The sequence below is a fragment of the Electrophorus electricus genome, chromosome 21 (assembly GCF_013358815.1).
Source record: "Electrophorus electricus isolate fEleEle1 chromosome 21, fEleEle1.pri, whole genome shotgun sequence".
In the NCBI taxonomy this organism is placed as follows: Eukaryota; Metazoa; Chordata; class Actinopteri; order Gymnotiformes; family Gymnotidae; genus Electrophorus; species Electrophorus electricus.
Window position 1 is genome coordinate 6,786,336 of NC_049555.1, and position 26,561 is coordinate 6,812,896.

Genomic DNA, 26,561 nt, shown 5'->3' on the forward strand with positions numbered 1-26,561 from the left:
CTAGACTGCCCCAAAAGACCATTAAACAGCTACAGCTCATTCAGAATGCGGCTGCTGGAGTTTTAACTAGAACTTAAAGGACAGAGCATATTACCCCAGTCCTAAAATCTTTACACTGGCTAAAGTTTAAAGTGCTGCTTCTAGTCTATAAATCACTGAATGGTTTCGGCCTAGAATATGTCTCGGATATGTTTAAAGAATATAAACTGAATAGATATCTTGGATCCGTGGACACAGCTCAGCTGATCAAGCCCAGAGTCTAAACTAAACATGGCGAAGCAGAATTAAGATGCTTTGCTGCATATAACTGCCAGAAGATCTTCTATGTGCCCCAAATGTAGAAACTTTTTTAAAATGATGCTCTTGTAGTCTTAAGTACAATCTGATATCCTCTCAAGGACTAAGAAATGAGGGTGCTGCAATAGCTGCTTGTAGCTGTTTGTGACTGTGAGAACACTGTTATCCTCTCATGGATTGAGAGAAGACTGGTATCCTCCCAGGGCTTGAGAGAAGACCATGTTATCCTTTCATGGATTGAGAGAAGACCATGTTATCCTTTCATGGATTGAGAGAAGACTGGCATCCTCTCATGGATTGAGAGAAGACTGGTATCCTCCCAGGGCTTGAGAGAAAATGGTGTTTTCCTCTCATGGATTGAGAGAAGACTGTTATCCCCTCTTGCATTGAGGGAAAAACTGGGATCCTCTCATGGATTGAGAGAAGATCAATCCATGAGAGAAGACTCAATCCTCTCATGAATTGAGAGAAGACTGGCATCCTCTCATGGATTGAGAGAAGACCGGTATACTTTTATGGATTGAGAGAAGACTGTTATCCTTTCAGGAATAGAGAGAAGACCGTGTTATCTTTTTACGGATTGAGAAAAGGCTGGCATCCTCTCATGGATTGAGAGAAGACTGCCATCCTCTCATGGATTGAGAGAAGACCATGTTATCCTTTCATGGATTGAGAGAAGACTGGCATCCTCTCATGGATTGAGAAAAGACTGGCATCCATGCAGGGATTGAGAAAATACTGTTTTATCCTCGCATGGATTGAGAGAAGACTGGAATCCTCGCAGGGACTGAGAGAAGACTGTGTTGGATTGTTTCAGGCACTGAATAAACTCAGATATCCTCTCAAGGATTGAGAGATGATTGTTTTCTGCTATAGCAATCTGTAATTATGCAAAGAATGATATCCTCCCAGTGACTGAGAGGAGACTGTATCCTCCTAGGTTTTATAGTGCCTATTAGGTACTTTTATTTCTTCACTGTATTCTTAAATTATTTTCCTTGTTTTAATTTCATGTCTTAATTTTTTACAGACTTTGCAATAGCCTTTCTGAGGTGCTAGATCTCAACAGTGTATGCTTTTAATTCTCCTTTTGTTTCAATCATTATTTCTAGTCATTTTTAGTTTGAGGTATTTATATTCTACTATATCTGTTTCTTTGTATTTTCTCATTTGTAAAGCAATTTGAGTGACTGCAAATCACTATGCACTATATCACTATGTATTGGTTTTTGGCACTATCTAGTGCTAACTAATCTACAGTGTGAAAGCACTAATCTACAGTGCTGCAGCACTAATCTACACAATCTAAAGTGTGGCAGCAATAATGTATATATTCACAGCACTATTTAAAGAGCGGCAGCACTGTCTACAGTGTAGCAGTGCTAATCTGCACATTGGCAGCACTGTCTACAGTGTAACAGCACTAATGTACAGTAAGGCAGCACTTATCTACAGTGAGGCAGCATTAATCTACCATGTGGTAGCACCAATCCACTATGTGGCAGCCCTAATCTAGAATGACACAGTCGTATCTACAGATGGTATCACCAAGTACAGATGGCAGCACTTGCCTATGGTGTGGTTGGACTAATCTATAGTGTGGCTGCATGAATCTACACTGACACAGCACTAATCTACATTATGGCAGCACTAAGATACAGTGCAGCAGCACTCTCTACAGTGTGGGATAGAGGACATATTATGGTTATATTATGCAAAACTGAACCTGTACACAAGTATACATACAGGCACACACACACACACACACACACACACACACACACACAAACACACAAACACGCACACACACACACCCAAATACTCACACACACACACACACACACCCAAACACACACACACACACACACACACTCACACACACACACACACCCAAACACACACACACACCAAACACACACACACACACCCACACATCCACACCCAAACACACACACACACACCCAAACACACACACCCACACACACACCCACACACCAAACACACCCAAACACACACACACACCCAAACACACACGCGTGCACACACACACACACAAACACCCAAACACACACACACACGTAGCCACTTTGCTATTATCACAAAAAATAATTACCATCATTTTTTCTCCTTTTCAGTCAGCAATGTTAATTATTTCATAACTCTTGTCAATTGAATTGAATAATAACGAGCAGAACTACATGCTTTATCTTGTAAATGTTATTAGAGCATATTTACTACACTGCATAAGACGATGAATCAATTATGCAGTTATTTTTATAGCACCAAAATCAAATGTGCTTTATAACTGAAATCATGGACTAGACTTCATGCTAGTAGTGTAAAACTAAAACTTTTCTTTTTCCAAACTTAATACAGATAATGCAATAGTCATACACAGGCTATATTTTAATAAACAGTAAAAATATTTAAAATGTTATTATAAAATAAGATACTTAACTGACAAAATATATGATAAATAAACCCTTTAAGAACTGGATACTGCATCCAAAGAAAGAAACGGATAAAGAAAAGGAAAAATGTAAACAGGTACCAAAAGGGCGGAAGGGCTTTGGAGATGGGGGCTCTCTCTTAAGGGTTGTCACAGGCCTGTGAACTCAGGCAGGAGGAGCAGAGGGAGATGCATTTTTTGTGGGTGACTGATCCACACCACTGTGTCTTCTAGTTCACCTGCCCCAGTGCTCCTAAAGCTGCCTGGACTCCAGAAAACTGTAGGTCAGCCTTAATGAGAGAGGTACCATGCGTAGTGATCCCCGGTGTCCTGGTGTCTCCCTCCAGTCTCCTGGTGTCTCCCACCAGTCTCCCTGTGTCTCCCTCCAGTCTCCCTCCAGTCTCCCTGTGTCTCACTCCAGTCTCCTGGTGTCTCCCTCCAGTCTCCCTGTGTCTCACTCCAGTCTCCTGGTGTCTCCCTCCAGTCTCCCTGTGTCTCCCTCCAGTCTCCCTGTGTCTCCCTCCAGTCTCCTGGTCTCTCCCTCCAGTCTCCCTGTGTCTGCCCAGCCTCTACTCCTAGCCGACCATTTTCTGCCCCCAGCCCCCAGAACAGCACCCACCCTACGTTTCATTTTGATAAATTACCTGGAGACGTGCACCCCACTTCACTCAGTCACACACAAGGCTGCCGGGTTCCTCCTTGTGGATCAAAGAGAAAAATCCATTATGGAGGAGAAGCCCAAGAACAAGTGTGCCCACTCGTAGCCACTTGGCTGTTGACAGTGTGGAGAAAAGGCTGTTCTACTGCTCCGCACCACATCCCCAGGAGAGCTGTCGGGGTTTCACTGTGGCTAACATTTGTTGAGATTCTATGCTTCAAAAACTTCACAGTGGAAAAAGTGCTGGTAGTAAAATGATGAGTGTAAGCTCAGACATGAGCAGAACTGCTTTTCCACGGCAGTTACATAACAGTGGTGTTGTAGCATAATTGAATTTAAATTGTATTGTAGCTAGACACTCTCTAACAATGTAGCATCAGTGAGGCTATGAGAATATGATAGGCAGGTATGTAATTATAATTTGATCCTAGCCTCCGTTAGTTTCTTAATTCCCCAAAGCAATTGTTCAAATCATGTCTGTTTGGCTGAATAATGTTTGGGTGTCATCATCTCAGGCACTCTCTGCCTGTCACTGTAGTTTCACAATGTGATAATAGTGTAAGGCTGTTAGAGAACACCACACTCAATCATAGCATTACAAACCTTCATAACATTTACCCACAGACAGACTACAACCGAGCAACTCAGTTTGGTAATTCCATCAGCAAATCTGGACTAAAATATTATTTCACATAATCCAGGGATAAACTTTCAATGTAGTACAATAACAATAGTAGTAACAATAATCTTACAGAAGGTGAATCTTATAATCCAGAGATAAACTTTCAATGTAGTACAATAACAACAGTAGTAACAATAATGTTACAGAAGGTGAATTTTATAATCCAGAGATAAACTTTCAATGTAGTACAATAACAACAGTAGTAACAATAATCTTACAGAAGGTGAATCTTATAATCCAGAGATAAACTTTCAATGTAGTACAATAACAATAGTAGTAACAATAATCTTACAGAAGGTGAATCTTATAATCCAGAGATAAACTTTCAATGTAGTACAATAACAATAGTAGTAACAATAATCTTACAGAAGGTGAATCTTATAATCCAGAGATAAACTTTCAATGTAGTACAATAGCAATAGTAGTAACAACAATCTTACAGAAGGTGAATCTTATAATCCAGAGATAAACTTTCAATGTAGTACAATAACAATAGTAGTAACAATAATCTTACAAGAGGTGAATCTTATAATCCAGAGATAAACTTTCAATGTAGTACAATAACAACAGTAGTAACAATAATCTTACAGAAGGTGAATTTTATAATCCAGAGATAAACTTTCAATGTAGTACAATAACAATAGTAGTAACAATAATTTTACAGAAAGTGAATCTTATAATCCAGAGATAAACTTTCAATGTAGTACAATAACAACAGTAGTAACAATAATGTTACAAGAGGTGAATCTTATAATCCAGAGATAAACTTTCAATGTAGTACAATAACAATAGTAGGAACAATAATCTTACAGAAAGTGAATCTTGACCTTCATGTCATGTTGTCAATTTCAGTAGGAGCTTCTGAGCTGCCAGAATATTTAAAACAAAGAGCAATATGCCCAGGTTAGCTGGTTATAGAACAAACACAAAAATAAGACACAGGATGATGCCTCTGGAACACGTGGGTGTGGCAGATCATGGTCTTGGTATTTTGGTGATCAGTGGCACCAGTGGCAACAGGTGTGGTTTTGCATGCTACTGCAATATCAAATCTAATCTTCTCATTGTCTTTAGCTTTACATGCCCTGGTAGCTAGGGCAATAAAGTTTCCCTAATTTTGTAAAACCAAGACAGACTATGATGATGAAATACACACTGCCTCTGCAGAAAATACATGCATTCCTATACTTCTGGAGATGACTGACTGGCTGACAACTTAAAACAAGTGCAATTTATGTCTGCTTGAGGGCACCGGCACTCATTAATTCCCTTTCTGTTATGGAGCGAGATTTGGCGAGTCTACAGTTTAGTTCATTTTGTTAGACATTCTATTGGTTCTATTAATTATGTGAATGCCGATTCACATTCAGCAGCCACAACTGAGTTGTTTGTTCTTATTTGTTATATATAAACTAATCCAGTCAGTTGTATTCAGTTAGTTGGGTAAAGAAGGGAGTAAAAGGGGTATTTAAATGAGGTGGCATAAATAGTTTATATCCGCATGAACAGATTCAAAGAAATGGGACAGAACTTGTAAGCTTTTGCTTCCAATTCATCAGGAGGCAGGAAAATTCCATCTGGGACTTAAAAGTGAGTCTCGGGGGGCAGTAATGTAAGTGCAATTTTGGAACAACGTGGGTTTGAAAATACCACATTGGTGGCAGATTTTGGAACAGTGTGAGTCTGAAAATACCAGATTTTGAATGTCACATATCCAGTTGTGCTGCTCTACCCACAGCAACACAGAAATATTAATTTAATAACAATTGGGCAAATAAGAAAACAATGGGCGATGCCGAACCAAATGAGAACTGGCCCGACCTTACACCACTGAGTATCACTTTCACGAATACAGCCCAGGATCGACACAGCTGCAGTGCAAAAACCTATTCTGAGTTTCAAATATTCATATGATGTTCCAAGGTTCATCAAAAACATATGCCAGTCTAATTTTCAAATTTATATTACATAACAAAGTCAGAAAATGTTCTGGTAGTGGGCAAGTCCATCCCAAAGTCCATCGCAGAACATCGGATTTCTGTGCTTGGAGCAGAAAGTGAGACCAGACCCCAACCCTAACCCTAATGCCAACACCAGTACAGTAAGGGGAAAGCTTATCTTAGCACTTGTGCTGTTGGAGTATTCCCAGGACTTGCTGACAGTACAGAGCCCATCAACCAGCCAATCAATCCTCAACATAACTGCAGTGTGGACAGGGCTGGCAGCTTCAGTACATGAGCATGATATACCATCCTCACTTGGAGCTCTATTTAAATCAGGATGTGAGCATGACATTCCATCCTCATAGATTCATCAGTTCTATTCAATATCTTCCAGTATTGCAGTTTTCATAGGCTGTTGCTGTTGTGTTTGCTGTTTGGGTCTTCATGCCTGCAACAACATAATTTCAACTAAAAAATAAGATAACTGGCAAGTTTCTACTGATTTTTGTTCACATTTGAGTGAAGATCCATTATGTTCCCCAGGGTCGTGCAAAGTAACTGGCTCTATAAGGACAAACTAGGACTGTAGGGGAAATAGCAACACCTTCTTCCAAATTTACCAAAGGAAGCATATGTCAAAAATAAATTAAAAATCCATCCGCAGAGGAAGCCAGGCATGCATGTACACACACACACATACACACACACAGACTTGGAACCCAGTTTTGACTCTAGAAGGCAGTCTTAGCCTATGCTTTTGACTACCCAGCTCAGAATGTGGGTAGGACAGTCAAACATAACAAAGAGTGCTAACTGGCTGTGGACACCAGACCTCAGTTGCAGCGTGCTCTGGCAGGACTGAGATGGCTGCGTGTTTGTGGAGCGTATGAGAGCATTGCTTCCATGGAGGAGAGGAAGATGGACTTCCCTCCAGGCCAGCGAGAAGAGGACAACCAGTTTACACACATGGCTAGTCACAGGGGCCAGGTGTTACCACAGCTACTCAGGTTCTGGATCCAGTAGCAGTGCACTGAACTACATAATCAGGGGTGCCTGAGGAGTTCTCTACCTCCCAGTGTGAAATGGAGTAAAACAGTGGCATTACGGCTTATTACCAGGGCAACGTAGGGGAGCACACAGCCCCCAAGAATATTCAAACCAATGCTTGCATCCCTTGCTTTCTAATACGTTATGTCGTTCATTTTTAATTATCTTGAAGATTAATAAGAAGTATGCATATTTGACAATGGATTTTGTAATTACAGCATCATTTTAGTATAAAATTAACAATGCGAACAACAACAAAAGATTTTGAATCTGTTGGTGACTCTACCAAAACAAAACTCAACCTACATTCTACTTAACTAAAGCAATGTTTTTTTTAAAGCTGGATTTGTGTTTATTTTACCTTGAGAATACGTCCCAAAGCCTCAGGCATCCAGGCCTGCTCACTGAAATCAACTCAACGCAAATCCCTCTACGCCTACAGCTGGGCCTTCCCATCAGCCCCTGCTGTGACACAGGCAAGTAGACACACTCCCATTGACTCATTAGTGCAGAGTGACAGAGTCTCGCACACGCACACACACACACACACACACACACGCACACACACACGCACACACACATACACACACACACACACACAGGTTTGGCTGTGTTTAAGTTCAGCACGTCAGCAGGATGTGGGGCTCCTGTTTATAATAGCAACACTTACAGCAATTGTGCATCATTATCCATCATGGTGGGGCCAAATCTGGGTAAGGTTAACCACATCAGTCAGTAGAGTGTGAAACAAAATCCCTGTCCTACTGTTAGCACAAACGACACCGATGCGCATGACAGCAGAAGACTGCAGTGTGTCTGCTGTGCATAATCAGCTTGGTACCCGAGAGGAGGCTCCGTCGTTAGAGTAGAGCTGATGCTAACTAATGCTGCTACTAAGCATATGGCCACTTCATCGAGTGGCCTGTGCTGCCAGACCCCCGGATACACAGGCCCTTGCACAGGGTTACAGCAGCTCGCTCAAAGTTATGCATGGCCATCTTTATTAACGAGGCTTGCAGCACCTCCTGCCAAAGATTGTAATGGAAAAACAATAGAAGAGGAAAATAATAAAAGAGAAGAGAAATGTCACTGCACATTTTTCATCTTCAGGCCCCTCACCGGGTGGTTTGATTGGCAGGTCTGCCTCACCGCTCTTTATTAGACTGTAAATAAAACTGAAGGAGTCTTCACACAGACACAGACGAAAACAGTTCAGCAAGCCACAAGAAGGGAAGGAGGCTCTGAGGAGCAGAAGAGCCCAGCTCAGCCACCACTCACGTTTAATCAGCCAAATCACTCTACAACAACAGTGGGTCACATGGCCGGCCCCCAGGAGCCCATCGCGGAGAAAAGGACAGCTCCTTTCCCCCACAGCTAAGCTGCAGACCTTCACTGTGGAAGAGCAGGGGAAAGGACTCACAGATCCATAAACAAAGGAGGTCAATTCTTCTGCAGGGGGAGCAGACACACACACACACACACACACACACACACACACTCAAATACACATGCACACATACACAAGCGTGGGCACACACACACGCCCACGTACAAATACGCTCGCACACTCAGTCAAGCACGCACGCTCGCGCACGCACACACACGCACACACACACTCACACACACACACACACACACACACACACACACACTAGGTTCATACACAAGCACAAAGCCACTGACTGATGTCCAGTAGTGGAGCAGTACAGAAAAAAAGTGTGCAAGAGGAAGAACATTTGTCAGGCAACTAGTGAAGAAAAGAGCACGCGGGCACTGGCTTGTAATGGAGGACCCTCAGCAGCTCCCCACAGCCCCTGCTTGACATCCTTCACCCTGTAGGATGAGCCTGTGCACTGGAGCCAGCCTGGGGCAGGCGGGGTCTCCTAGAGCAGGTGGGGCCTCCTGTGGGAGGCGGGGCCTCCTGGGGATATACTGATGTGTAGTGCATGGTGCAGGGATGAATAGAGAGACAGCATGGATGACCATGACTTTCAGTTTTTATTAAAAAATAAAATCCACCCACAATTACTGATTTCATCAGGTATGCAGGTGATATCAAATCAACACATATGAGACAGAAAGGCATCGACTGACGTTCACTCTGCTGTTGTCATGTGAAAGGTGCTCCGCTCAGTAGACTGATACACAGACTGCACTGTGCATAATAACTCTCGTATTCCTGTGCTAACAGCTTTACAACTAAAAAATATACAATCAAAAATATGAACATAACATCTCAAGTAAAGTCATTAGAATATACAAACCTGTTTAGTGACAGTCAGACGAGTATATGATTAGCACAGGAGTTTGCCATGCTTCGATCACTTTACTATTGAACTATACACAAATGGTCAGGTTCTCCTGATGAGTGCTAATCCTGGGAATTATCAACTCAACCGCTAATCTAGGTTCTCTGCACTGAAAATTATTTTAGTCGAGGACTAAAGCTGTGTCTAGAAAAGCAGCTCATTATGTATCAAAGAGCCTGCCCAGGCCCGTGGCAAATTTAGGAATTTATACATTAGAAAGCAAAGGCAAATTTAGGGGGTCCAAATCTATAAAGCAAAATAAACAAACAACTAAAAACAACCAAGTAAACAAATATATTCTTTTTTATATAATTGTTAATGTTGTTTTTATTGTTTAAAACACTTTATGGACTTGGACCACCTAAATAAAATAGAAACACAAATCAAGAATTGCAGTAAGTTTGTCAGAATTGCAGTAAGACCACAGAGGGAGGTCAGTAATAACAGGACAAATCAGAATAACATTAGTGAGAGACATAACATGTTCACTAAAAGTTGCTTCATGAGATTATGAATTAAGAACTGAGTCTGGGATGAGTACAAGTCAACTTTCGAGTCTTAGTGTGTAATTGTAGTTTAATCCCATTATTAAAGGTATTGTGGCAGCACAGAGGGCACAGCAAGGACTCCCAGGATGCCATGTGCCTCCCCATAGCCTGTAAACTGGTCAAAAATGAATGTTTAATGTTTAAAAGAGTGGCTGATTTGTGTGTGTCTCCCTTAGTTCATTAGCTAGCATTTCTAGAGCGCTACCCTCTGTGCATGTCTGTCATTTTAACTGTCCTCTCGTCATTTTCCTCACCACTTAATTGAGATTCTGTTGCTGTACATAACACACTCACCGAAGCGATGATTTCCAGCGCTTTCGACACGCCGATGCTAAAGTATGGTAAAAAAAGTAAACGCATCTGAAGAAGACAGCACGTGCAGCTAAATGCAGCATTTAAAAGAAACAACTTGAAATGGTTTTTACTGTTCATATCATAACTGCGCTCTCTGACTATTTTAATTGCTAAACCAGTTGAAGTTGGATCAGGTATTAAAATAATATGATCTTTCTCTAAAACCTGAGCTAGATGCGCTGACAATGTCTAAATAACAGCATGCGTGCTACCCTGTGGGTTCAAGCTGTTTAGCCTCTTACTTTTACAGCCATCATTTACTGCCTGCTCAGCAGACTTTTTTCTATAAGCCTTCTATAAAGTTTTTTCTAAAGGCGCCTTAGTTAGTGTTGGAACCTGCGTTGAAAGAGAATAGCTTTGCAATAAATTATAGCAAATGACCACACTGAAACTTGAAGGCAAGATGTCTTGAAGTTTTATTCAAATATTAATTTATTCTTCCGCTCACTGAATCTCAAACCGAGTCAGGAGTTGCTGACGGGAATCCCTGTCTCTGCCGGACAAATATAAAATACCTGCTCCGCTTTGCATAGCTTGTGAAAACCGTGCTAGCTATGAGCCACTGCAAAAACACATGGAGAGAACATATAAGCAAGGTGATTTTTTTGGATTCACTCTGCTGATGTCTACGCATAACATCATATGCTGAACAACTTTCTCCCAAATGAGTGGGTGAAAACAGTTTATGTAAACCTAGTTACATAAAAGAAAAGCTTGGGGTGGCTTCCAGGGTGGCCAGGAGCATGTATGTTGTTCATTTATTCAAGATTTTACAGTTGTCGTGATTATAGTGATCCATAAGGCATCTTATGCAGTTCCTCGCAGCAGAGAGAGGACTGCGAAATTCAGGATCCCAGGCTGCTGGTATACTGCAGCCAGAGAGAAGAACACAAGGAGACCAGAGCACCAGACAGGCTAACACAGCGGGAGCAGAGCTCCAGCGAGAAGAAATCAGGTAGACCACAGCTCCAGAGAGAAGTACATAGGTAGACCAGAGCTCCAGGGAGAACATAGGTAGACCAGAGCTCCAGGGAGAACATAGGTCGACCAGAGCTCCAGAAAGAAGAACACAGAGGGACCAGAGCTACAGAACAGATATGCCATATAGAAGACAAACATCTAATCAGTTTCACCAATTATGTCTTTATTAGACAGAAGTTCACTGTGGAATTAAATGTGTGATTAGATACACGCTCCATGCGCAACAAATCAGAAAGAAAACATGATTTAGTGCAGCAGACAGAGGTTGATTGGCTAACAGAAAATGCCTGGCTCATATAAGAAACATGCACTCCCCTTCCACAAAAGAAGAGGGATGATTGTACTGACACTACCTGTTAAGGTGATAGCGGTATATGAATTTCTTCTCCATTGTGCTCCCTCTCTCCCCTTACTCTCTCTCTCTCTCTCACTCTCTCTCTCTCTCTCTCTCTTTCTCTCTCTCTTACTTTCTCTATTGTGAAGCATTACTCTCATAGGCAGGAAGTGTTGGTCAAAGCTGAGTTATCTGTTCTAAAGAAGCAGCTATAGCCTTCAGCTGATACCACAATAAATCCAAGGTCTCTTTCCCAAAGCTGGTCGATTGTGAGGAGAGGAGGTTTATCTCACTGTAATGTGCTGTGTATCACACAGAAAACCTTCATGAATGAGTAACTAGACCTGCTGTAGGCAACTGTGAGGGGCAGGAAACCCCTTCAAAACTCTCTTTTTTGAAATCCCGGAACCTGTAAGATTTCTATGACCGTTTGCACACGTTTTCGACGTACATAACAGTACATTATACGTGCATGGAGGCACGGAACAGCTCGCACCCAAACCTGACGGAAATAACCAAAACGAAGCTTTGGGTGGCGGTAAAAAGGAAGAAAAGGACAATCCTACGCTGACTCTTGTCCTGCTTGCTTCATCACTGAGAAAGCATCTTTGCCTCCGGGAAAAAGGAAGGAGAGGAAAAAAAAAGATTTGATTACACCTTTGAATGCAATTTCATCTGGGCAGAAGGACAACACTTTCATCGCTTCAATTGTTATTTCTGTGTGAAACAATTGACCGGCATTTCATCTTTCTGCTCTCCTGGGATGCTCACATGTTTGCAGTAGCACAGTGTGAACAGACAGTAAGAAAATGATTCCTTTATAACTTTTAAGCCATAGTGTTCAGTTCTCTCAGGATAAGGCACAGAAAAAGGAAATCTGGAAAATGTAGGCATACCCATCCAAGGATGGACTACTAAGAACCTTGTTAATTCTGTTTTTGAGAGAATGATATTTAAATGTACAGGGGTACCTAACACTTTGTAGAGTCATGAAAGATTTAATGTTTGTTTTGGCATTATTGATTCCAATATTTATGCCATCAGTATTTGCAGAAAACTGACATAACAACTGAGAAACCTGTGCTGTTCTGTCAAGATATGTTCAGAGGTGTGTATGTTGTAATTAAATTAATACATTTTTAATACTGCAGCATATTTGGCAACTTTGAGATCTCAGAAAGAGCAAAATTCTCCAACAGGTCCTGGAGTCCTGTAATGACTAGAATATGTTGATTCCATTATGATTATGATTATGCATAAAATTCTCAAAATATCAAGCCAACAGTAAATGCACATTTATGTAAAAATATCTAGGTGAGCTCATCCAGTGATAGGCTACCTCAATCTTGTCCCTCAGCCCCCATCTCTCATCCTTGAGCTGTGTCCTTCATCCCCTTGCCCTGTCCCTCATCCTCCTGCCCTGTCCTTCATCCCCCTGCCCTGTCCCTCATCCCCCTACCCTGTCCTTCATCCTCCTGCCCTGTCCTTCATCCCCCTGCCCTGTCCTTCATCCCCCTGCCCTGTCCCTCATCCCCCTGCCCTGTCCCTCATCCCTCATCCCTCATCCCCCTGCCCTGTCCCTCATCCCTCATCCCTCATCCCCCTGTCCTGTCCCTCATCCCTCATCCTCCTGCCCTGTCCTTCATCCCCCTGCCCTGTCCCTCATCCCTCATCCCTCATCCCACTGCCCTGTCCCTCATCCCTCATCCCCCTGTCGTGTCCCTCATCCCTAATCCCCCTGCTCCGTCCATCATCCCTCATACCCAATTTCTTACTGATAAGTCACTGGTAAAATTTAGGTAATTCATTAATGTACTCATATAGCTATCTAAATGACGTCCCACAACATGTTGCACACAGCTTGGTAAAATCCAGAACGTTATTCTTTGATGTGCCCATACTCAGTAGATTTGACATACCCCTACTTTATTTAGCAATCATCTATTGTTTTTCTTGAACATAAAATGTTATCTGAGCACAGATATCTTCAGTCACTGAATTTTAAATTGAATGGTAAAAATTACAGTGATTGACAAAACACATTTTTCTTTTTTGGAGACAATTATTTACAAATCTTATGTTGCACCACTTAACCTGCACAGATAAGCTTCACCATCCCACTTGTTCAATGTCTCATTTTAGCCCATTTCATAGCTTACACTATGCCTTCCTCCTCTTGATCAGCTGTCCTGGTGCTTTTGCTTTTCCATTTGTTGCTCTCATTCATTGCTGTTCAGTTGGTCTTTTAATAAAGAACTTTGTGGTTTTGGACTCATATGTGTTGATTCACATGCCATGTCTCAGCCAGCATATCTTTATTCATTCCCAGAGCATTTCTGAACTTTTTAACAGCGAGGGTAAAAACTGTCAACGTCAAGCTTCACTAAAATATCTGTTATACAGCAGTTTTCCATGTCAATGTTATGATGACAGTACAGAAGATACTACAGAGCATTTTTTAACTCCTCACTTATTTCAAGTTTTCCACCATCCTCAGTTGACAAGCTGAGTCAGGTCATCAGCATTATTGTGACATAACAAGAAACCTCTGACCTGCAAAGTCTGTTGTCGTAGTGTCCAATGTCATTTCACCTTACACAGTGTCATGACACATCCTAATATAGCACTGGTAAACCTTTTTTGAACATATTGCACTTTTAAGAGTTGCTTTTAAAAGAGGGTGGTTTGTACACTTACATTTTCAAGGTCAAAAATATACTGTTACTTTTTTACATAAATTATGCTCCTCCTCTTAAAGTTTTAAATACAGTTCAAAGTTACTTAAGTAAAATATTGCCCAAAAATGTATCGTCTGACATAGTTGTCAAAATGGACGTTGACAAAAGCAGCTTTTATGGTAGCTCGTGCTTGCTGGAAGCGGCATTTGTAAATGTTGATCTATGTTTAAGTCAGTTGTTATGAAGGGCTTGTCACAAAATAAGACAGGGAGCCAGGTGCTAGGCATCAGCACGTTCTCTTTATAAAACAGCAGTGCAAAGGGATAATCCAAACAGCAAAGCAAAGGCAGGCTCAGGTCAAAAGACTAGAACACCGCAGGAAAAAGAGCGTTTTCACCAGTGCAAAAGGAAATCAAAACACTGGAGAGACAGGTAAACAAAAAACGCTCAGTATGCTTAGTTAGGCAGAGACAATGGTTCGCAATGAGGGACTGGGGAAAAAGAGATTAAATAAGGAAGGTTAAAGGAATAAACAGTGCAAGCAATCAGGATTCAAGAGACGATGAAGAAGGTGGGCGTGGTCGACTGGTTGTTCTGGGAATGTAATTGGTAGACATAACAGGGCTTATGTAAGTGTCATGTAGCCTTCTAAATAGTGCCCTTCAGTACAGAGGTACCCTTGAAATGATACTTGTTATGATATTTACATTTCAATCAGGTGACCAATTATTAAGACCAGATGGCTATTTATATGGGTAGTTATCTAGTTAGCTAGCTTAGCTAAATCATTGTACATGAAGTTGATCAGAAGAAATGTCAATAAATAAAATCTGTAACAGCAGAATTTTTTTTTTCTTGAACGAACTCTTGAGTATGGCGCATACATTACTAAAAACCATGACTTTCTTTTCTGTTCTTTTTGGTTTCTTGTAGTTAGATTATACACAGCTAGCCATATATTGTTTTTCTAGCTGAGCATCCTTGATGTCATCAATTAAGTAAAAGGTTACTTATGTAAATTGCTACCCACCCAAGCTTACCAGTGTTACATAACTTGATTGCACTTACAATATCAGTAGATTACCACAATACTATGTGTGTTCCATTTGAAATGTGAGTGAAATCAGAATGAATGTTAATTTAATAATGTCACTTTTGTTTTCAGCCAGCACTGTTGAATATTAATGACTATGTAGTTACCCTTTAAAGTTCCAGAAGCTAGAATGTAAAACAGAAATATGGCATATGTATAGAAGTTAAAATATTTTATAGAAGCAAAGCTCTACCTTTAAGCCCAATACTCTGACTCTGAGCCCAATACTCTGAGCCTAATACTCTGACTCTGAACACAATACTCTGACTCTGAACACAATACTCTGACTCTGAATGCAATACTCTGACTCTGAACACAATACTCTGACTCTGAGCCCAATACTCTGACTCTGAATGCAATACTCTGACTCTGAGCCAAATACTCTGACTCTGAGCCCAATACTCTGACTCTGTACGCAATACTTTGACTCTGAGCCAAACACTCTGACTCTGAATGCAATACTCTGACTCTGAACACAATACTCTGATTCTGAGCCCATTATTCTACCGCTGAACCCAATTGGAGTGGAGTTTATCCCATTCTTTTATTGGCTATGTGCCACACCTGCAGTATAGTGAATAGAATAGCATGTGTCCTATATATCCAACCTGATGTCCTGAACTAAAAATAACTGATCAAATAACTGATGAAAATGTTTACATTTAGTAGACCTCTCTAAATGACAGTCAGTGATTGGTTCTGAGAGGAGGGTCACTAGTGGCAGAACCCACTACCTGAGCCTTACTATACTAAAATAGTTTACAACCAGCTTCTCCGCTTACTTCTCCTACTATTTATGCTGTTTTCTTTTTCTGACCAAAAAACAAATGTTTATCTCTATCGTCTATGGTCCATTCCATTGTGTGTGACGTGAGAGTATGGGTGTGTGTATATGATGTCTATATGAAGGGACTGTGTGTGAGAGGAGGAACACCTCCAAACTGAGGTTTTTCTTACCTATCCTTTGTGATCTCCTGGGTTATTGTCTATAGATGAGATGGATCAAATCAACAGCCAAAGACGTGTTTTCAGAAGTCTGTACATCTTAGGTATGGTTAGGGTTAACCCTAACCCTGTACATTTTAGGTAGGGTTAGTGTTAACGCTCATCCTGTATAGCTCAGGTAGGGCTAGAGTCAACCCTAATCCTGTACATTTTCGGTAGGGCTATGGTTAACTTTAAGCCTGTACATCTTAGGTCCGTGTGAACTGACTGCTGCTATAAAAAAGGAGGATCAAATCAGGTCCAGTAAACAGGTGAATACAGGTTTCTTACTACAGATGGTCCCTTTTGTGTAACTGTGCAAGTCAGTATGTTCATTTGTCATAATTATATGCTCTGTGGGCTAAAGGTGCTCTGTGGTTTCTCATTTTTCAAGATTTATACCCAGTAGCAGGGAAGCTTGCTCCATTCTGACCACAAGTGGACTGTTGCATTCTGTGTCTGCACATCAAAGACCTGCATGGCTAGGTCTAGGTTCCTACTGTTGTAGGACCTGCTGAGACTGCAAGATTAGCTTTTCCTCTTGGATGATTTTTAGCATGCGGTAACTAAGCAGTTACAGTTACACAAGATCAGCCTAAAGGAAATTGATCAGAGTTTGTTTCTTAAACGCATCTTATACTGAATGTCTTCAGGAAGGCTGTGCTTTCTGTCCCTCTGGTAGTTTTTCAAATTATCTCATTTTTATTTTCCATTATCATTTGTATATCCATAACTAATTATTCACTTATTCGTAAAATGTCACTTGTGTGTTGTTATTAAACTCATGTATTCCTTTGTTATTAAAGTCATCTTGATGTCCTTTCCCTCATTGCTCAAGTCCCACATGCATTCAGAAAATGTGCGCTTGAAACAGAACAGAACAACACTGAACTACGACAAAATGCAAATTTTAATTAATTGTTAATTTGCTAAGAACTAGCACACTATAACTCTGCTTTCCATTCAGTGTAAGCACAACAGATCCAAATAGTCTTCATTGCCTAGATTTGGCCTTCAGATAGGTTCCGGAACTGCAGAGCCCACCTTAGTGAGTAGAGGCACTTTACCTGGTCCATTAGCGTCTTTGTCAGGTCTGTGGACCTAAGATGCCTCTGATCAATACTGCAGTCTTAAGAATGGCTTGCGGGTTGTACTGAACCCCCCTACCCAAGCTGAAACTTATTCCTCCAGTAGATTTTCCAGTGCAACCCACAGATGTCAGTTTAAAGACCGTCCCCCTGAAGCAACTGGGGACTAAACGCCTTGCTTGAGGCTAAAACAGCATTGGGACATCTTCATTCATAGTCCTCAGACCACTGAACTACCATCGCCCTGACTTAACCACACCATCAATCACTGTTATCTCCACAGCTATCGCAGGGAGGGCAGGCAGCAGATCTAAGCTTCCAGCATCTGGAACATTTTCTGAGATAGAAAAGAATTGAAAGGGAGAATATACTGTAATAGCTTGTGAACAAAAAGGCAAAACCACCGGGTTTTTGTTTTGGTATGTATTCTGCCAGAGTCAGTGATCTCTTGGTTTTTTTTTTTTTAATTAGCAAACCATATCTTTCCTTTATAAGAGCATATAAATAAAAAATCATGAACAGAACAGGGCAATTAATGTGTGTTTTCACTTCAGATTGAGCGCGCTCTGTATGGGCTGTCGGAGCTCATAGATGCAGCACTGCTACGTGTACAGCAGTGTGTGGACACAGAAAGGGCTTACCCTGAGCAGCTGAGTGCAGGCCCACACATCTGCACAGATATTTCCAGAACATTTAACAGGTCAAATACCCCCAGACAGGACATAAATAAGCACACAGGCCTAGTTCAGAAGCAGCCAAAACAAGAAACATATTCATCAGACCCAGTAAATATGGCTGAATTATTAAAGGGACTCATTGACATCCCAGATCACTGCTAGCTAACAAAAGTCTATAGTCTCTTGGTAATTTTTTTTCTTTAAGTAATTATTTCGGAACATCAGTTCTTTAAACAAAAACATGTCCCTATAAATCTTAAAGCGAGTAAGTGCCCCTCATAGAGCCAAATAACAATTACTAGAAATCTGCCACTTTCCCATAAAAGGATTAAATTCAAATCTATATAAGCATTGAGAGCACTTGGCATGGCTTTGTTTCGCTCCTCTGCAAATTCCATCTCATCTCGCCGTATGACACAGACGAGCACGCACGCACGCACGCACGCACGCACGCACGCAGGCAGGCTTCCCTTTCCCCAAAGCCCACGAGCTGCTCACAATCCCAGCACCATCAGTGCCTTTCACAATAATTACAAATATAATGGAGAAGATAAAGAGACATTGAAAGAGTCCCCACAGCAACACTGCAGTGCTCTCAAACACACAGTCACTTCTCCAAACACTCTACTGTCAGCACAGGCTTCTAATAGACCACCAATCTTAATTTCTATTTACATACAAGCCTGCATGCACACATACCTACATAAACATACAAGCACATCCATGAATTGTAATCATTAAAACTGTTCCATTGTCTGGGAATGTTGTCATAACCTGCATCCACATCCAACATAACTGACTTTCTCTGACAGATACTTTTGCTGGAATTGAGAATTGTATTTTCTTTTGTTTTTCTGTTTTCTTCAGAAATATAAATTATATAAATGAATCTGATTATTAATTGTTTTCCAATGTTAAAAATGTTCAGACTAAAAGGGACAATAAAGCACTGGAATAATTAAGATGTTTTATATCAGTTTGGTAAACAATGCTTTGGTATACAGTGTTTTGAAATGCTTTGGTATACAGTTAATGAAATGTTGCCCTGATTTGGCTGGTGTATGTATCACCCAGTGGTGGGAGAGAATAATGGAGAATGAGATTTTGGCTCGTTAAAATCCCACTGCTGTTGTGAGATCAGTGGACTGTTATTGGGGCACTGTGTCTTTCACTGGCCTGAGGGCTAGAACAGGCAGGCTTAAGCACCAAAGGGGAACAAGCTGTTGTTTAGGCTTGCTACTCCCAAAGCATATTCTCTTCATTATGCTGTCCTTTTGCCTTTCCCCCTCAATCTCTCATACCAACATCTCTTTATATTCTACTACCACCAGAAATCAAACAATTCCGTGTGTGTGTGTGTGTGTGTGTGTGTGTGTGTGTCCATTGCTCACCTCTCTTCGCTCCTATCCCCCTCTCTTAAGAGTGCTCGACCACAATATATTGATGAGTCCAATTACAAACATTTCCCTCATCACCCCAAATTATATGTATGCAACAAACCACTGTGGTTATTTTTATTTACACTTTTCCATTTTTTATGACATTCCACAAATGCTCATAAATTGACCAGAAAAACACTTAAAACTAATTGAGTTTGATTTCAGTACAATGCAAGTTCAATATGAACTATAAATGTCAAACTCCAACGTTTTGGGAGGACTGCATCAATAAATTGCTGAACATTCTAAACCAACCACTAATTAGGTCTGAAAATAAGTCACGATAGCTTCAAAAATGTTCAAGGAAACTGCAAGACACTGTGATGCTTGGAATTAAGTCCATTTAAAGAGAAGCTGGAACATCTTAAACAATAGAACGCGCAAAATTCCAGGTTGTAAAAGAAAGATGGTCAACACATACTTATAATGAATGGAAATCTGCCCAACAGTGGTGACCTTAGAAAATGCATCCATCACTGTGACAGAAGCTGCTATGGACACCAGTTACCTAACTGGTGCTCTGATGGTGCTGACATAACAACATCTCACAATTTTTAAACCAACCAGAATGTGAAATAAATGAATATAGATTCTACTGGAGTTTGTAAGTAATTACATAATTTCATTCTCAGAGTTTTGTATTTATAGATTTGATGTGTGCAGTAATTGGTGGCTTTTCAATCGCCTGAAGAAAATGTTCATGTTCTGCAGTTTTCTACATTACTCCCATTGGTACAGCCCATCTCAGCTTGTAGGCTTTCTGTCTTTTTGTGGTAATAGGCTGTGTCTTTATTCCAGCTGTTGTGCTCTGTATAAGATGTCTGGATTTTATTTGTTTTCGCTAGGGAAGTGAGAATGGAATCACATTGGTTCCAGTTACAATAACCCAGATAACAGCATCCAGAAATGCTTCATTAAACAAAACAAGCAAACAAACAAGCAAATAAATAAATAAATAAATACATACATTTTGCCAAAAAAAAAAGAAAAAGAAAAAAAGAAAGGAAAAGAAAAAAGCAGGCTACAGTAATCAAAACTGCAATTCTGACTAAATAATTGTGAAGAATGATATTTGGGGTCACTGGTCACTGGTTGGGGTTGAGGTTACATACAGGGATGCTGGGTACATTAAAGTTCATTACTAAATCGGATAAAAATCCTGTGATTACATGACGTCTCCAGGGTGAAGGCCATGTGCACTCTTAACAAATACCTCTGAATCGGACTTCCTCCTCCCTTCTCAGGTTGTTTTTTACTTCAGTAACTATTCCTTCGGAAGCACGCGGTTCTAGAACAGTCGTCTATTTCCATACTCACGTACTGAAATAATAACGTCAATAATAAGTGTGTTACTGATATATGAAGAACTGTACTGATCTAAACTCCAAGGTGAAATTAGTGAATAGAATTTTAAAAAAACAACAACAACAACAGCCAGGTTAAACCTGCATTTCTTTCCTAAACCTGCCTTTCGTTCATCTTGATACTAACTGGCTCTTAGCTGGAACAATTTAAAGTGTATGATCTTATTCGTTGTGTGGACGTTAATACTGGATTGACATTGGGTTGACAGAGCAATTCCTCACCTTTATCGCCAGCGCACACCTCATACCTTTGTTACTCCCTCTCCTCCGCCGGTACTGTACTTTAAACATCGTTGGAAGGCAATAACGGCGGTACTGTAACCTCACGAACAAGCACTAACCCGGCTACGTAACTTTACTGTATGGTGAAAACGCACGCATTATGCTTATTTTAACCGGAGGCATTTTGTCTAAGAAAATTACAACTACTAGCATAGAATGATGCAGATATATATATATATATATATATATATATAGAGAGAGAGAGAGAGAGAGAGAGAGACTAGCTTTCTCTACATGTATTCAATGCCCCCCACCCCAACACACACGAGCGCGCGCGCGCACGTTAAAATGTTTCACGGTATCTTAATTATTTGTTTCCCTGAAAAACCGACAGACTTAAGCAATCACTGCAGCGTCATATGCCGCCCTTGAATACCACAAACACAAACTTTTATCTTAAAATAAAGATATAACTTACAATCAGATAAATAATGCCACAGGAAAGCTGCTCCCACTTGCAAGCAGAGCATACATTTATAGAACTGAAGACACTGTAAAATAGAATAACCGGGTGGCAAACGGCAGTGAAGAGAATTTAACAGACGTTGCAGAATACCATAACAAAATCACATCAGTTTATTCAAGGAGTATCATTCAATCTGTATATTCGATAGGACTATTGACTCTGATTTACGACACTGGCGCGACTGTTGGAACAAAACGTAATGAAACAAACACAGAATGGAACCATACGAATAAATTATTTTTCATTAAACTTTTATCAAAATGCGACTGCATCATGTTTATCAAAAAGTAGGAAAATAACTTACCCCCCAAAATTAATCGGATTCCGATGTCAGTAAAGGCTGGGGGTAATCATCGCATCGGGTGAACGGAAAGAAAATACCTCTTCGTCTTGCCGTAATTTTATTCGAAATTATGAAGGAATATCCCAATCAGGCAGGGCTGAAGTTGTCATGAGGGGTGTCTATTCCAAAGCCGAGACGCATACTGCCTACCTTTGAAATGTTCAAAATGCGCACAGAATATCTCTTAGCCGCTGCAGGTCAAAACTTCAAATTTTGAATAAAAACTGAAGGGAAATATGAGGGGCAAATAGAAAGCTAATATAAAACAGCAATGAAGTCTGTATTGTGTCAGATGCGCGGTGCTGACCGCGGATTTTCCAGTCCCTCACCGCGATGCAAAGCCATTGCCGGCGCACAGGCGCGCTCTTCGGGAGGCAGCGCCGCGGTAAGGACAGATATCTACGGATATCTACGGATACCTCACAAGTCCTCTGTATGAGCACATCCGACGGGGCTTTTCTCCACAGTGCTGCTATGTGCACACTCGCAACCCTGACAGCTTAGTGAACGTCTCCGCGGTCCTAAAGCCTGCACTGCGTCTCCGCCGGTGCTCAACAAGCGACCGGGCGCCAAAACGCGCGTGTTGTATCCATATCAGTAAAAGAGAGAAGAACGTATTGAAATCACGGCGGAAGCTAAAAAGCCTTTTTTTTTTGTCATGAAGTTGATTCCGGCGCGTCGCTTACAGTTGATGAAAGTTGAGGATCTCGAGACTCCATCCTCCCCCTCAGTGGAACGCAGACTCAATGAGGACCAGCGGGTAATGCAGCTCGAGCTAAAAGGTATGCGCACTGCCGCCCGATGGAAACAACGGAGAAGCTTCGCAGCTCGGTTCAGATCGTCGGGGTACGCGCCCCGTCTCCCTCCACCGCTCGGTTCAGATCGTCGGGGTACGCGCCCCGTCTCCCTCCAGCGCTCGCACGAGCTGCCGTAATGCAGGTGAGCGCCGCTCCAAAGCAGGCTCGTGACAATCCAGCGCAAAAGCGTGGAGTCTCTGCGTCTCTGCGTCTCTTCCCCTCTCTCTAAGATCACTGTGCCCTGTGAGGCTTTAATGACACAGTGTCATTAGTAGAAAATGCGAGCCCTAAAAGGCAACAGGAAAAAAAGTGTTACAGAGTGAAAAACTAATTCATTTACGTAGAATCGTCACTTGACACATTTAGGTCAAATCGCTTTGATATAATGATAATAAAATTGCTGCACAGCGTTCTTTTATTGTATGTTTAAAAGCATGGTAAAACTAAAATAAAATTAAAATAACATAACATGATGTTTTTAATAACACTAAAAAAGTGAAAGAAAATAAATTTTAAGGAAACATTAAAACTGGAAAAATAAACAAAACATTTTATAAAATAAAAAGAACAACAATTAAATGCTAGCTAAATATGGTTTCATCTGTTTCATTGGTAAATCATTCCAAATTTAGGGGGCAAAAGGGCAAAATGCCCTTCTTTTTTCTCCTCTCATTTTGTACATCATTCTGGAAATGTTCAATATTTCTAATATTTAAGAATCCTTCAGGTATTATGAAATGTATAAAGATGCAACAATTAGAATATAAAATCCAGTAAAAGAAGCATAAAATTAATTCTAGAAGGCGACTGGTCCTATGATGCTAAAATAGGTTTAATTTATTATCAGATTCTTGCACAAATCTGAGTCTAGAAATTAAAATGAGTGTAATATACAAACAAATTTTCAAATTTCCAAATTTTCTTGTAATATACAAACAAATTCACATGTTTATCTAGGAAAACCTTATGCATGTTGACATGGTGTCTATAGAAGTTCTAAAAATGTTGGTAATATAATGACATTTGTAAACGGAAGTGGAGAGGTCTGTTCAAATGTGTGTGTGCGTGCATGTGTGTGTGTGTTTGTGTGTGTGTGTGTGTGTGTGTGTGTGTATGTGTGTGTGTGTGTGTGTGTGTGTGTGTGTGTGTGTGTGTGTGTGTGTGTGCACGTTCACTCTAAAGGTTGAGGACTTGCTTGAGTAGGGCCTGAATAGCTCTTGTTTTATTTCTGCAGGGCTGTGTTGAACTGTCAGAGCAGTGCCCTCCGAATCTCACCTCTGTGAGGGGAATAACGATGAGAGGCTCCAGTGAGGAAGACAAGGCCCCTCAGAGCACGACTCCTCCATGTGTAGCCTCTCTGTCACATCATCCTGCCACAAACCACTCCTTAATGAATGGGAAAGGGACAAACTAGGCTTTGATTTTACAAAGTCTTCTGGCGGCTCTGGCTCGCCTTGGACATGTCACAGTGGATGCCCGTGGATGCCCATTGCAGCCGTGCTGTCAGAGATCAACATAATGCATTTTATCACACAGATAAGAACTGGTGCTCTAAATGGAACACTGTGTTGACAGTGAACAATTAAGGTAAATAAAAGCCCAGTTGGCCAAGCTCAGAGAACAACCCGGTGGGTCTAAAACAGAGAACAACCTAGTGGGTCTAACAAAGAGAACAACCCGATGGGCCTAAAACAGAGAACAGCGCAGTGGGTCTAACAAAGAGAACAACCCGGTGGGTCTAAAACAGAGAACAGCGCAGTGGGTCTAACAAAGAGAACAACCGGGTGGGTCTAAAACAGAGAACAGCCTGGTGGGTCTAACAAAGAGAACAACCCGATGGGCCTAAAACAGAGAACAGCGCGGTGGGTCTAACAAAGAGAACAACCTGGTGAGTCTAAAGCAGAGAACAACGTGGTGGGTGTAACACAGAGAACAACCTGGTGGGTGCAACACGGAGAAGAGCCCGGTGGGTCTAGCTTAGAGAACAGCCTGCTGGATCTAAAACAAAGAACAGCCCAGTGGGTGTAACTCAGAGAACAACCACGTGGGTCTAACATAGAGAACAACCTGGTGGGTGTAACTCAGAGAACAACCCGGTGGGTCTATCTTAGAGAACAGCCACTGGGTCTAAAACAGAGCACAGCCTGGGGAGCTAAAACAGAGAACAACCTGGTGGGTATAACACAGAGAAGAGCCTGGTGGGTCTAGCTTAGAGAACAGCCTGCTGGGTCTAAAACAAAGAACAGCCCAGTAGGAGTAACACAGCGAACAACCTGGTGGGTGTAACACAGCGAACAGCCCGGTGGGTGTAACAAGAGTGAACAAACCAGTGGGTGTAACACAGAGAACAGCCCGCTGGGCCTTGCATAGAGTCAACCCGGTGGGCCTAATACAGAGAACAGCCCGGTGAGCATAATACAGAGAACAGCTCGGTGGGTCTAATACAGAGAACAATCTGGTGGGTCTAACACAGAGTCAACCCAGTCAGTCTAATATGTAGAACAGCCCAGTGGGTGTAACACAGAGAACAACCCAGTGGGTCTAACATAGAGAACAACCTTGTGGGTGTAATGGAAAATGCTCCATCTTATTCACAGTAGTTTGTCGAAAGGTTCTAACTATGGCTCTAATTTGTGTGGTCTGAGCCATTAACAACTAGAAATACCACTGGATAAACACATCATGAATAATCACATCTATATTCATCTGAATCCTACACTCTCACCTACCTTCTTAGATATGTGGGTAAGCTATGTAGGTGTGAATATAAAGTTCTGAGCCTTAATAGGTCTCATACTGTTGAAATGTAGCAAATTCGAGGATCTTTTAGGCAGGACTTTTCATATAAAAGCTCAGTACTAGCCTGCTATTGATGTAAACTCTATGAAAATACTAGCCTGCTATTGGTGTAATCTTTATAAAATACTAGCCAGCTATTGGTGTAATCTTTATAAAATACTAGCCTGCTATTGGTGTAATCTTTATAAAATACTAGCCAGCTATTGGTGTAATCTTTATGAAATACTAGCCTTCTGTTGGTGTAATCTCTATGAAAATACTAGCCTGCTATTGGTGTAATCTTTATAAAATACTAGCCAGCTATTGGTGTAATCTTTATGAAATACTAGCCTTCTGTTGGTGTAATCTCTATGAAAATACTAGCCTGCTATTGGTGTAATCTTTATAAAATACTAGCCAGCTATTGGTGTAATCTTTATAAAATACTAGCCTGCTATTGGTGTAATCTTTATAAAATACTAGCCAGCTATTGGTGTAATCTTTATGAAATACTAGCCTTCTGTTGGTGTAATCTCTATGAAAATACTAACCTGCTATTGGTGTAATCTCTATGAAATACTAACCTGCTATTGGTGTAATCTCTATGAAATACTAACCTGCTATTGGTGTAATCTCTATGAAAATACTAACCTGCTATTGGTGTAATCTCTATGAAAATACTAACCAGCTATTGGTGTAATCTTTATGAAATACTAACCTGCTATTGGTGTAATCTCTATGAAATACTAACCTGCTATTGGTGTAATCTCTATGAAAATACTAACCTGCTATTGGTGTAATCTCTATGAAATACTTACCTGCTATTGGTGTAATCTCTATGAAAATACTAACCTGCTATTGGTGTAATCTCTATGAAAATACTAACCTGCTATTGGTGTAATCTCTATGAAAATACTAACCTGCTATTGGTGTAATCTCTATGAAAATACTAACCTGCTATTGGTGTAAT

General features: G+C 41.0%; 1 protein-coding gene across 4 annotated transcripts in view; it reads right to left on the minus strand.

Moving 5' to 3' along the window:
* il1rapl1b (interleukin 1 receptor accessory protein-like 1b) overlaps positions 1–22,847 on the minus strand; it is a 295,493-nt gene extending 272,646 nt beyond the window's left edge. For all 4 annotated transcript variants that reach the window (XM_027011408.2, XM_027011407.2, XM_035520914.1 and 1 more), the window contains exon 1: positions 21,978–22,847. The gene's annotated coding sequence lies outside the window, so the exon portion shown is untranslated. The remainder of the gene's footprint in view (positions 1–21,977) is intronic.
* Between the last annotated feature and the right edge of the window lie 3,714 nt (positions 22,848–26,561).